Raw genomic sequence first — 14,745 nt, forward strand, 5'->3', positions numbered from 1 at the left:
CTGTGATATGCAAATGGTTAGCTTTTGAGAGCATTCACACAAGGTTGGTGCCGGTGGCGACACCTCCAACATGTGGACATGAGGGAAGTTTCCAACCGATTTCGCATACAAAAGCAGCAGTTGACCGGCGTTGCCTGGTGAAACGTTGTTGCGATGCCTCGTGTAAGGAGAAGAAATGCGTACCATCACGTTTCCGATTTTGATAAAGAACGAATTGTCGCCTATCGCGATTGTGGTTTATCGTATCACGACATTGCTGCTCGCGTTGGCCGAGATCCAATGACTGTTAGCAGAATATGGAATCGGTGGGTTCAGGAGGGTAATACGGAACGCCGTGCTCGCTCCCAACGGCCTCGTATCACTAGCTGTCGAGATGACAGGCATCTTATCCGCATGGCTGTAACGGATCGTGCAGCCACGTCTCGATCCCTGAGTCAACAGATGGGGACGTTTGCAAGACAACAACCATCTGCACGAACAGTTCGACGACGTTTGCAGCAGCATGGACTATCAGCTCGGAGAACATGGATGCGGTTACCCTTTACGCTGCATCACAGATAGAAGCGCCTACGATGGTGTACTCAACTACGAACCTGGGTGCACGAATGGCAAAACGTCATTTTTTCGGGTGAATCGAGATTCTGTTTACAGCATCATGATGGTCGCATCCGTGTTTGGCGACATCGCGGTGAACGCACATTTGAAGCGTGTATTCGTCATCGCCATACTGGCGTATCATCCGGCGAGATGGTAAGGGGTGCCATCGGTTACACGTCTCGGTCATCTCTTTTCCGCATTACGGCACTTTGAACAGTGGACGTTACATTTCAGATGTGTTACGACCCGTGGCTCTACCCTTCATTCGATCCCTGCGAAACCCTACATTTCAGCAGGATAATGCACGACCGCATGTTGCAGGTCCTGTACGGGCCTTTCTGGATACAGAAAATGTTCGACTGCTGACCTGGACTGCCACACGGAAGTGTGATGGGACTGCTATTGTTCTTTATATACATAAATGATTTGGCGGACAGGGCGGGCAGTAAACTGCGATTGTTTGCTGATGATGCCGTGGAGTAAGGTAAGGTGTCGAAGTTGAGTGACTGTAGGTAGATAAAAGACGGCTTAGAAAAAATTTCCAGTTGGTGTGATGAATGGCAGCTAGCCCTAAATGTGGAAAAATGTGAATTAATACGGATGAGTAGGAAGAACAAACCTGTAATGTTCGCATACAGTATTACTAGTGTCCTGCTTGACACAGTCGTTTAAATATCTGGGCGTAACGTTGAAAAGCGATGTGAGGTGAAACGAGCACGTGAAAACTGTGGTAGGGAAGGCAAATGGTCGACATCAGTTTATTGTGAGAATTTTAGGAAAGTGTGGTTCACCTGTAAAAGAGACCGCATGTAGGACACTGGTGCGACATATTCTTCAGTACTGCTCGAGTGTTAGATCCGTACCAGGTCGGACTGATGGAAAACATCGAAGCAACTCAGAGGCGAGCTGGTAGATTTGTTACCGATAGGTTCGAACAACACGTAAGTATTACGGAGACGTTTCGGGAACTCAAATAGGAATCCCTAGAGGAAAGGTGATGTTCTTTTCGAGAAACACTATGGAGAAAATTTAGAAACCAGCATTTGATGCTGACTGCCGAATGATTCTACTGCCGCCAACATACATCGTGCATGAGACCACAAAGATAGGATACGAGAAATTAGGGCTCGTACCGAGTCGTACAGACAGCCGTTTCTCCTTCGCTCCATTTGCGAGTGCAACCGAAGGGGAGATGACAAGTAGTGGAACAGGGTACCCTCCGCCACGCACCGTACTGTCGCTGTCGGAGGATCTATGTAGATGTCAGCCAGATTTGGCTGAACTGAGTTGTTTTAAGAGTCCCAAAATGTGCTTTTTCCAGTTTAAATTCTCATCACCATGGACAGCTAAGAATTTTAATGTTTCCACTCTATTATTTTCTCACAATGTGTAACACTTCTTGTTGGTGTAGTACCCCTAGATGCACGGAACTGAATGTGTAGTGTCTTTTTAAAATTGAGTGTGAGACAATTCGCAGGAAACCAGTGAATGATACTTTTAAGAACATTGTTCACCATTTCCTCGGTTTCTGAATGTATGGATGGACTGATCAAAACACTAGTGTCACCTTCGAAAAGAACAAATTCTGCTTGTTCTATATGAGACGAAACATCCTTCACATACAAGAGGAAATATAGTGAACCTAAGATTTAGTGTTGAGGAACGCCATACGTGATTTATCCCCGGTCAGAATTAAATCCCCAGACTACACTGGTTGAATCACTAAGTACACCTTTCTGATGAGATTGTTATGACATGAAATTGTGAATCTCTCAGATATCTGGAGAGCAGCTGAACCGAGTGGATAGTGTCTTGAAAAGAGATTATAAGGTGAACATAAAAAAGTAATGGAATGCAGTCGAACTGAAGCAAGCCGCGCTGAGGGAATTACATTAGGAAATGAGACATATGAAATACTAGATGACTTTTGCTCATTGGGCAGCAGCCTGGCAGTAGGGAAAAAAAAGTTGCCTGAAAAAAGGGATTTTTAACATTTAATACAAATTCAAGTGTTAGGAAGTCTTTTCTGAAGGAGGTATTTGTCTGGAGTGCAGTCTTGTACGGAACTGGAGACATGAACGATGAGCATTTCAGTCAAAAAGAGAGCCGAAGTTATTGAGATGTACTGCTACAAAAGAATGTAGAAGAAGACGTGGGTACAAGATGTAACTAATGAGGAGGTATGGAACAGAACTGAGAAAAAAATTATGCTACAACTTCACCGAAAGAAGGAATCGGATGACAGGACACATTCTACGCTGTGGCCGAGCGGTTCTAGGCGCTTCAGTCCTTAGGTTAGTTAGGATTCAGTAGTTTCAACTCTAGGGGACTGATGACCTCAGATCTTACGTCCCATAGTACTTAGAGCCATTTGCACCATTTTTAACACATTCTGAGGCATCAAGGCGAAGTCAAGTTTAGGGAGCAAAAATTGTTGGGAGAGACTTAAGCATCAATACAGTAAGCAGGTCGAAATGGATGCAGGTTGCAGCAGTTATTCAGGGATGAAGAGACTTGCACTGGATAGACTAGCGTGAAAGCTGCATCAAATCAGTCTTCCGACTAATGACGACAACAACAACAAATCTAAAAGATGCCGGCCCGTATGGCCGTGCGGTCTATCGCACGTCTTTCCGGGTGGGAAGGAGCGCCTGGTCCCCGGCACGAATCCGCCCGGCGGACTTGTGTCGAGATCCGGTGAACCGGCCAGTCTGTGGATGGTTTTTAGGCGGTTTTCCATCTGCCTCGGCGAATGCGAGTCGAGGGACATGAAAGGGAAGCAGTGGTTGGGAAGGGAGTAAGACAGGGTTGTAGCCTCTCCCCGATGTTATTCAATCTGTATATTGAGCAAGCAGTAAAGGAAACAAAAGAAAAATTCGGAGTAGGTGTTAAAATCCATGGAGAAGAAATAAAAACTTTGAGGTTCGCCGATGACATTGTAATTCTGTCAGAGACAGCAAAGGATTTGGAAGAGCAGTTGAACGGAATGGATGGTGTCTTGAAGGGAGGATATAAGATGAACATCAACAAAAGCAAAACGAGGATAATGGAATGTAGTCGAATTAAGTCGGGTGATGCTGAGGGTATTAGACTAGGAAATGAGGCACTTAAAGTAGTAAAGGAGTTTTGCTATTTGGGCAGCAAAATAACTGATGATGGTCGAAGTAGAGAGGATATAAAATGTAGACTGGCAATGGCAAAGAAAGCGTTTCTGAAGAAGAGAAATTTGTTAACATCGAGTATAGATTTAAGTGTCAGGAACTCATTTCTGAAAGTATTTGTAGGGAGTGTAGCCATGTATGGAAGTGAAACATGGACGATAAATAGTTTGGACAAGAAGAGAATTGAAGCTTTCGAAATGTGGTGCTACAGAAGAATGCTGAAGATTAGATGGGTAGATCACGTAACTAATGAGGAGGTACTGAACAGGATTGGGGAGAAGAGGAGTTTGTGGCACAACTTGACCAGAAGAAGGGATCGGTTGGTAGGACATGTTTTGAGGCATCAAGGGATCACCAATTTAGTACTGGAGGGCAGCGTGGAGGGTAAAAATCGTAGAGGGAGACCAAGAGATGAATACACTAAGCAGATTCAGAAGGATGTAGGTTGCAGTAGGTACTGGGAGATGAAGAAGCTTGCACAGGATAGAGTAGCATGGAGAGCTGCATCAAACCAGTCTCAGGACTGAAGACCACAACAACAACAACATACTGGAGCCATCTGCGCTTTTTCCCAGTCGCTTGGGACTTTGTGCTGGACGAGAGATTCACTATAAATGCAAGCTGGGTAATGGGACAATACCGTAGAGTACTCTTTGTAAATTCGAACTGGGATTCCATTCCACCTGGTGATTTATTTATTTATTTTTTCAAATCTTTCAATTGTTTCTCTACGCCAGGTATGCTTATTTGCATGTCGTCCGCACGGGAGTATGGACTTGCAGTCATTGCAATCTTAGGAAGAGACAAATCTGTAAATTGATATATTTTTCATATTTTCATTCAATAATGTCATATGGAGTAATGTTCTGGGCTAGCTTACCTTTAAGAAAGAAAATCTAGTAAGAATAACATGTGGTCCCCCCCCACCTCCCCCACGATCATCAAGTAAACATGTGTTTTTCTCTGCCTCGTGATGACTGGGTGATGTGTGCTGTCCTTAGGTTAGTTAGGTTTAAGTAGTTCTAAGTTCTAGGGACCATAGATGTTAAGTCCCATAGTGCTCACAGCCATTAAACATCTGTTTAAGGAGTTGCACAGTTTGACTACTGCTTCACAGTATATTTATTCCCTGATTACTTTTGTTGTAAATAATCCACTACACTTCACAAGAAATAGTGCTATACATAGTTATAATACCAGAAGGAAAAATGGAGTTCATTACTCCACACTAAGAACGTCTGCAACAAAAATTTATGGTCACTTACCCAGTGATGTCAAAAGTCTGACGGCCAACAAAGTAAAATTTGAAAACATACAAAAACGTTCTCACTGAGAACTCGTTCTATGCCACAGAAGAATTTCTGTTATTGTAATTTATAGAAGACGGTGGGGATCAATCACTAACTCTCACCTGTATATTTCAAAACTTAAATAAAACTTATAAGTGTTCTGCATGTTGCCATATTTACAAATTAATTTGCGATGTGGATGTAAAAAGACTCGTTCAAAATCATTACTATTTATCGTGTAAAATGGACCACGGAACATGAAACTAACCAATCAAATTTTCTCGGGATTCCAGGCGCGTCAGGTGGTTAAGATCCCACGAGTTTCGACCGAGCTCTCCCCGGTCATTGTCAAGTGGTGAGACTGATTGCTGTGTCGCCGTGGCCGCGCAGTTATATAGCCGCACTGCTGGCTGTGACGTCACTGGTGCTCTCTTCCTCGCCATATATGGTAATGTTTTCATCCCGCGTCCGTCGCGCCCGTTTTAACATCGCGATAGCGTAGTCCCAGGCTGTGCTGAGCTGCAAACCGCCGTCCTTGGTGACGTTGTTTTCAGAGGTGTTTATTTCAATAGCTTCTTTTATGACCCTATCCCAAAATCCCATCGTCTTCATAACGACAGATGTTTCGTCGAATAGAATTCGGTGTCCATTTTCTAAGGCGTGTTCTGCCACGGCTGATTTTTCTCGGTATCATAGGCGTAAGCACCTCTCGTGTTCCGTCCGGCGTTGCTCCACAGTGCGTACTGTTTGGCCGACGTAGTAACAGCCATATTAACGTAGTATCTTGTACACTCCAGGCGTTTAGCCCTAGATCGTCCTTCACAGGCCTCATGAGCATGCAGATACCGATCTGTGTGTGTGTCGGTTTCCTGTAAACACTGTGGCCGATGTGCCCATTGGTTTTCCGTCGAACGAGGACGTCAAGGAAGGGCAATGCACCATCTGTCTCGACTTTCATCGTAAACTTGATGTGGTCGTGATGCTGTTCAGGTGTTCTAAAAATTCTCCCAGTTTTTCATGACCGACACAAACATATCGGTATCTGCACGCTCTCAGCCACCACCATCCGGCAAAAAAAAAAACCGTGGCGTTCTGAATGTCGTCGTCCATCGTGCTAAAGTCGTCTCAGACGCTGAAAGTCTGCCACTAGAACTGAGCCACCTCCGAAAAGTGTTCCGGGAAAACGGATACGCCGGCCGACGTGGCCGAACCGCAAGACCGCTACGGTCGCAGGTTCGAATCCTGCCTCGGGCATGGATGTTTGTAATGTCCTTAGGTTAGGTAGGTTTAACTAGTGCTAAGTTCTAGGGGACTAATGACCTCAGCAGTTGAGTCCCATAGTGCTCAGAGCCATTTGAACCATTTTTTGAAAACGGATACAGCCACAGACAGGTGTGGGTCCAGGTGTGGGTCCTGGCGGAGGTTCGAGTCCTCCCTCGGGCATGGGTGTGTGTGTTTGTCCTTAGGGCAATTTAGGTTAAGTAGTGTGTAAGCTTAGGGACTGATGACCTTAGCAGTTACGTCCCATAAGATTTCACACACATTTTTGAACCGACAGGTGTCACAGGCTATATCTGGTGTGACACGCAAGAAACACAGCAATAGAGAAGATAACACCACCGAAGAAGAAAGCAAGAAACTTACGTTTTTGCCTTTCTGCGGTACAGTGTCGGGAAAGATTAGTCGGCTACTGAAGAGATATAACATTTCATCGGTGTTCAGGTCCCCAGCAAAAATTCGTCAGCTCATGAGGCCTGTGAAGGACAATCTAGGACTTAGAACGCCTGGAGTGTACAAGATACCATGTCAGTGAGGCTGTTACTACGTCGACCAAACAGTAAGCACTGTGGAGCAACGCCGGACGGAACACGAGAGGTGCTAACGCTTACGCTATCCAGAAAAATCTGCCGTGGCAGAACACGCCTTAGAAAATGAACACCGAATGCTATTCGACAAACCTGTGTCGTTATGAGGACGAAGGGAGTTTGGGATAGCGTCATAAAATAAGCTATTGAAATAAAAACCTCTGAAAACACATTCAACAAGGACGGCGGTTTGTAGCTCTGCACAGCCTGAGACCCGGCTATCACGATGTTACCGCAAAACGGGCGCGACTGACTCGGGATGAAAACATTACCGTGTATGGCGAGGAAGAGAGCACCAGTGACGTCACAGCCAGCAGTGCGGCTATGTAACGACGCGGCCACGGCGACACATCAGCCAGTCTTACCACTTGACAATGACCGGGGAGAGCTCGGTCGAAAGCTCGTGGGATCTTAAGCACCTGACGCGACTGGAAACCCGAGAAAATTTTATTAATTCATATTGCCGCGAAACCATGCATACATACATGAAACTAACTAACTCAGCAAACTTTGAAATTTTTTATTCTTCTCCCTTAACTTTAACCACACTCCAAATTTCTCCCTTGTTTCTTTTACTGCTCGTTCGGTGTACAGATCGAATAACGCTTGGGACGGGCTACAACCTTGTCTGACTCCCTTCTCAACCTCTACTTTCCTTTCATGTCTTTTGACTTTTTATAGCTACAGACTGTTTCTGTACTGACTGTAAATCACCTTTCGCTCCCTTTATTTTATCCCTACGACCACCAAAATTTCGATGACTGTAATCCACTCACCATTTCAAAAGCTTTTTCAAAAACTACATATGCTGTGAACATAGGTGAACCTTTCTTCAACTTTTTTCTAAGAGAAGTCATGATGATGATGAAGTTCCATACTCCAGAGCGTCGGGGAACGATGCGGGAGACCCGCACCACCGAACTAGGCAAGGTCGCAGTGGAGGTGGTGTGCCATTGCCTTCCTCCAGCCGTAATGGGGATGAACGATAATGATGAAGAAGACACAATAACACCCAGTCATCTCGAGGCAGGTGAAAATCCCTGATCCCGCCGGGAATCGAGCCCGGGACCCCCTGCTCGGGAAGCGAGAACGCTTCCGCAAGACCACGAGCTGCGAAAGTCAGAGGATCAGTATTAACTCATGAGTTCCCACATTTCTTCGGAACCCAAACTGAGTTGTTCCGAATCGGTTTGTACCACGTTTTCTTTTAAAAAAAAATGGTTCAAATAGCTCTGAGCACTATGGGATCAGCCCCCTAGAACTTAGAGCTACTTAAACCTAACTAACCTAAGGACATCACACACATCAATGCCCGAGGCAGAATTCCAACCTGCGACAGTAGCAGTCGCGCGGTTCCGGACTGAGGCGCCTAGAACCGCTCGGCCACCACGGTCGGCTTTTCTTTTTCATTTTTCTGTCAATCATTAGTACCAGTATTTTGTACCCACGACTTATGCTAAACTATGTTGTAAGTATTCATGCCTGTCAGCACCAACACCAAATTTCTTTGAAACTGAAGATATTCTTCTTGAGATCTGTGGGTATTTCGTCTGTCTCATATAGTTCACTCTACGAAGGAATTATCCGAATGGGGCGGAAATCGGTAGATGTGACGTAGAATTTCAGAAAAATCGCATGATTTACTTAAGAGAAAGATCTTCACGAATTCAGCAAGTCAATAAAGCGTTGGTCCATCTCTGTCCCTTATGCAAGCAGTTACACTACTGGCCTTTAAAATTGCTACACCACGAAGATGACGTGCTACACACGCGAAATTTAACCGACAGGAAGAAGATGCTGTGATATGCAAATGATTAGCTTTTCAGAGTATTCACACAAGGTTGGTGCCGGTGGCGACACCTACAACGTGCTGACATGAGGAAAGTTTCCAACCGATTTCTCATACACAAACAGCAGTTGACCGGCGTTGCCTGGTGAAACGTTGTTGTGATGCCTCGTGTAAGGAGGAGAAATGCGTACCATCACGTTTCCGACTTTGATAAAGGTCGGACTGTAGCCTATCGCGATTGCGGTTTATTGTATCGCGACATTGCTGCTCGCGTTGGCCGAGATCCAATGACTGTTAGCAGAATATGGAATCGGTGGGTTCAGAAGGGTAGTACGGAACGCCGTGCTGGATCCCAACGGCCTCGTATCACTAGCAGTCGAGATGACAGGCATCTTATCCGCATGGCTGTAACGGATCGTGCAGCCACGTCTCGATCCCTGAGTCAACAGATGGGGACGTTTGCAAGACAACAACCATGTGCACGAACAGTTCGACGACATTTGCAGTGGCATGGACTATCAGCTCGGAGACCATGGCTCCGGTTATCCTTGAGGCTGCATCACAGACAGGAGCGCCTGCGATGGTGTACTCAACGACGGGCCTGGGAGCACGAATGGAAAACCGTCATTTTTTTTTTCGGATGAATCCAGGTTCTGTTTACAGCATTATGATGGTCGCATCCGTGTTTGGCGACATCGCGGTGAACGCACATTGGAAACGTGTATTCGACATCCGCATACTGGCGTGTCACCCGGCGTGATGGTATGGGGTGCCATAGGTTACACGTTCCGGTCACCTCTTGTTCGCATTGACGGCACTTTGAACAGTGGACGTTACATTTTAGATGTGTTACGACCCATGGCTCTACCCTCCATTCGATCCCTGCGAAACCCTACATTTCAGCTGGATAATGCACGACCGCATGTTGCAGGTCCTGTACGGGCCTTTCTGGATACAGAAAGTGTTCGACTGCTGCCCTGGCCAGCACATTCTCCAGATCTCTCAGCAATTGAAAACGTCTGGTCAATGGTGGCCGAGCAATTGGCTCGTCACAATAAGCCAGTCACTACTCTTGATGAACTGTGGTATCGCGTTGAAGCTGCATGGGCAGCTGTTCCTGTACACCCCATCCAAGCTCTGTTTGACTCAATGCGGAGGCGTATCAAGTCCGTTATTACGGCCAGAGGAGGTTGTTCTGGGTACTGATTTCTCACGATCTATGCACCCAAACTGCGTGAAAATGTAATCACATGTGAGTTCTAGTATAATATGTTTGTCCAATGAATACCCGTTTATCATCTGCATTTCTTCCTGGTGTTGCAGTTTTAATGGTCAGTAGTTGACTAGGCTTAGCATTGGCTCATAAAGTTTCTGGATGTCCTCTTGAGGCATAGCGTATTAAATTCTGTCCTACTAGCGCGTTAGGTCTTCAAAATCCCGAGTTGGTTCGAGAGCCCTGCCCAAATGGCTCCAAACGTTCTGCAATGACCGAGGTTCGGGACGTTGATGCCCAAGGTAGGGTTTTGGCAAACACGAAGACAAGCCGTGTGCGAACAGGTTTTATCTTACCGACATGTAAGCCCTGGATGGCTTGCACCAGGCGAGGTTGCGCTGTGGTTAGCACACTGGACTCGCATTCGGGAGGACGATGGTCCAATCCCGCGTCCGGCCATTCTGATTTAGGTTTCCCGTGATTTCCCTAAATCGCTCCAGGCAAATGCCGGGATGGTTCCTTTCAAAGGGCATGGCCGGCTTCCTTCCCGTCCTTCCCTAATCCGATGAGACCGATGACCTCGTTGTCTGGTCTCCTTCCCCAAACAATCCCAACCCTGGATGGCTTGCCATGAAGGGCAACAAACCGCGGCCTAGGATATCGTCGATGTACCACTGTGCTGTAAAGATGCCGTAAATGCCAACCAAAGCAGTCCTGCTATGAAAGGAAACACGTACTATGTTCGAGTATAATGACTTTTCTGGAGACTAGAAATCTACTCTCTAGGAATCAGCATGGATTCCGAAAAAGACGGTCGTGTGAAACCCAGCTCGCGCTATTCGTCCACGAGACTCAGAGGGCTATAGACACGGGTTCACAGGTAGATGCCGTGTTTCTTGACTTCCGGAAGGCGTTCGATACAGTTCCCCACAGTCGTTTAATGAACAAAGTAAGAGCATATGGACTATCAGACCAATAAGTGTGATTGTATTGAAGAGTTCCTAGATAACAGAACGCAGCATGTCATTCTCAATGGAGAGAAGTCTTCCGAAGTAAGAGTGATTTCAGGTGTGCCGCAGGGGAGTGTCGTAGGACCGTTGCTATTCACAATATACATAAATGACCTTGTGGATGACATCGGAAGTTCACTGAGGCTTTTTGCGGATGATGCTGTGGTATATCGAGAGGTTGTAACAACGGAAAATTGTACTGAAATGCAGGAGGGTCTGCAGTGAATTGACGGATGGTGCAGGGAATGGCAATTGAATCTCAATGTAGATAAGTGTAATGTGCTGCGAATACATAGAAAGATAGATCCCTTATCATTTAGCTACAATATAGCAGGTCAGCAACTGGAAGCAGTTAATTCCATAAATTATCTGGGAGTACGCATTAGGAGTGATTTAAAATGGAATGATCATATAAAGTTGATCGTTGGTAAAGCAGATGCCAGACTGAGATTCATTGGAAGAATCCTAAGGAAATGCGATCCGAAAACAAAGGAAGTGGGTTACAGTACTGCTTGAATACTGCTCAGGAGTGTGGGATCCGTACCAGATAGGGTTGATAGAAGAGATAGAGAAGATCCAACGGAGAGCAGCGCGCTTCGTTACAGGATCATTTAGTAATCGCGAAAGCGTTGCGGAGATGATAGGTAACCTTGTAACGCCGGAAACGCATATCCTCCTATTTCCATCTATTGCACTGAAAATTTTTTTCCTTATTTTGTTACCTGAAGATATAACATTTCTGTGTCTTTATATATTGTAATTGTTTTACTATTTGTATATATATATATATATATATATATATATATATATATATATATATATATATATATATATATAGATGCATTTATGTCGATGTATAATTAGTTTGTTTTGTGAATATTATTTGTATTTTTATGCTGGGTCTGGCCTAGGGAAAACTATGCTATCGAACGATTACATCGATAGGTCGTGTGGCGAATCAAAGTGTTTAGGATCTTTGGTAGTGTTAACTCTGTCGCGTGGAGCGCGGGCAGAGAGGGGGTCTGGCTGGAGTAGTGCAGTGGAGCAGGGGTGTTGTGTGACGCTCCCGCGAGTTGCCGCGCTTTCGGGTTTGGGCAGCATGCAATTGCGCTCGACTTGCTATGATAGTTCCTGACACGGTGTCGCGGACGGGAAGCATTAGCTGGCGCACATCAAGAGCCCATTTCGCCTGGTGACCGTGTCGAGAAGAAGGCGCGCCAACATCCAGCTTCTGCAACAGCGACGGCCGACAATGAGTGACTGTCGCCACCTCCTCGATCGACGGCCTCAAACCTTCAATCAAGCAACAAGGAAGACTGGAAGCACGTAAAGTTTTAGAACTGTATGGCAGACCTCAGCTTTTCAAACTGTTCCATTTTCATAACTAAATTACAGCAACGTAGCATGAACCTTTGTTGCTCATTGTCCCAATTGCATTACCAAGCAGGGTGCCTTCCTTTTCCGGAATGAACCCGAGTGTCGTTGAAATTCAAACGCCAGCATCATTCGATTTCACTGCCTTAATTTCAAAGTTCAGTTAAGGTATTCATAGCTGGCTACAATATTTAGATTACACAAGCACAAATTAAGAGTGCGAGTTTTGTTACCGTATTTTAGCTTACCTGTGACTGCAGCTCAGCTTGGTACGTACTAAATTTTACTATTGTTAATTGTTCAGAATCATTTAATTCAAGTTCAAAGTTAAATCTCTTATTTCTAAATTGCGTAGATTCATGTAGTTTTTGAAATGATTGTTGAGGTAGTCCAAGACTAACCGTATTTTACTGAATTTCGTTGCGCTTCAGAAAGAAAGCTCACTATTAACTTCAGTCACTAAATTAACTTTCGATTTTCCGGGTTTATTAATTCTTTTGCGAAATTAAGTCAGAGTGTAGCGAAATTTATTACTTCTGACAAACTTTCGGTTTTCACACTACACGTGTCAACCTTCAGTTGCCACGCTTCTAGTGCTAATTATATGTGTAATAAACTTTCTTTTTCAGTTACTATAGTAATTGTCCTTAGGACTGGCGACCGTAATTTCCCCCTGATCTCAAATATCTAATCACCGCTAGTTAATTGTTAACGTAACGGCCGCACATTTACTTTCTTTATTAACTTTACCCCTTTTGAAAATTAATTTCCACCAGTTTCATTTGCATTTTTCCTTTCATTTAGATGTAACCCTTTCCTCCCTCTTTACCGACAGATTAACTTCGGTGACGATTGCTTTTCCCAAATTTCCATTAGGTACACGAGGTTTAATTTTTCACTGTCATTAAGGTCGATAAGTGAGGGGGAGGTTACAACCTCCAGTGGAAGACTGCAGGAGAGACGCTCAGTAGCTCGGTACGGGCTTTTGTTGAAGTTTCGAGAACATACCTTCACCGAAGAGGCAAGCAGTACATTGCTATCTCCTACGTATATCTCGCGAAGAGACCATGAGGATAAAATCAGAGAGATTAGAGCCCACACAGAAGCATACCGACAATCCTTCTTTCCACGAATAATACGAGACTGGAATAGAAGGGAGAAACGATAGAGGTACTTAAGGTACCCTCCGCGACGCACCGTCAGGTGGCTTGCGGAGTATGGATGTAGATGTAGATGTACACTCCTGGAAATTGAAATAAGAACACCGTGAATTCATTGTCCCAGGAAGGGGAAACTTTATTGACACATTCCTGGGGTCAGATACATCACATGATCACACTGACAGAACCACAGGCACATAGACACAGGCAACAAAGCATGCACAATGTCGGCACTAGTACAGTGTATATCCACCTTTCGCAGCAATGCAGGCTGCTATTCTCCCATGGAGACGATCGTAGAGATGCTGGATGTAGTCCTGTGGAACGGCTTGCCATGCCATTTCCACCTGGCGCCTCAGTTGGACCAGCGTTCGTGCTGGACGTGCGGACCGCGGGAGACGACGCTTCATCCAGTCCCAAACATGCTCAATGGGGGACAGATCCGGAGATCTTGCTGGCCAGGGTAGTTGACTTACACCTTCTAGAGCACGTTGGGTGGCACGGGATACATGCGGAGGTGCATTGTCCTGTTGGAACAGCAAGTTCCCTTGCCTGTCTAGGAATGGTAGAACGATGGGTTCGATGACGGTTTGGATGTACCGTGCACTATTCAGTGTCCCCTCGACGATCACCAGTGGTGTACGGCCAGTGTAGGAGATCGCTCCCCACACCATGATGCCGGGTGTTGGCCCTGTGTGCCTCGGTCGTATGCAGTCCTGATTGTGGCGCTCACCTGCACGGCGCCAAACACGCATACGACCATCATTGGCACCAAGGCAGAAGCGACTCTCATCGCTGAAGACGACACATCTACATTCGTCCCTCCATTCACGCCTGTCGCGACACCACTGGAGGCGGGCTGCACGATGTTGGGGTGTGAGCGGAAGACGGCCTAACGGTGTGCAGGACCGTAGCCCAGCTTCATGGAGACGGTTGCGAATGGTCCTCGCCGATACCCCAGGAGCAACAGTGTCCCTAATTTGCTGGGAAGTGGCGGTGCGGTCCCCTACGGCACTGCGTAGGACCCTACGGTCTTGGCGTGCATCCGTGCGGCGCTGCGGTCCGGTCCCAGGTCGACGGGCACGTGCACCTTCCGCCGACCACTGGCGACAACATCGATGTACTGTGGAGACCTCACGCCCCACGTGTTGAGCAATTCGGCGGTACGTCCACCCGGCCTCCTGCATGCCCACTATACGCCCTCGCTCAAAGTCCGTCAACTCCACATATGGTTCACGTCCACGCTGTCGCGGCATGCTACCAGTGTTAAAGACTGCGATGGAGCTC

Source organism: Schistocerca nitens, chromosome 4 (assembly GCF_023898315.1).
Source record: "Schistocerca nitens isolate TAMUIC-IGC-003100 chromosome 4, iqSchNite1.1, whole genome shotgun sequence".
Classification (NCBI taxonomy): domain Eukaryota; kingdom Metazoa; phylum Arthropoda; class Insecta; order Orthoptera; family Acrididae; genus Schistocerca; species Schistocerca nitens.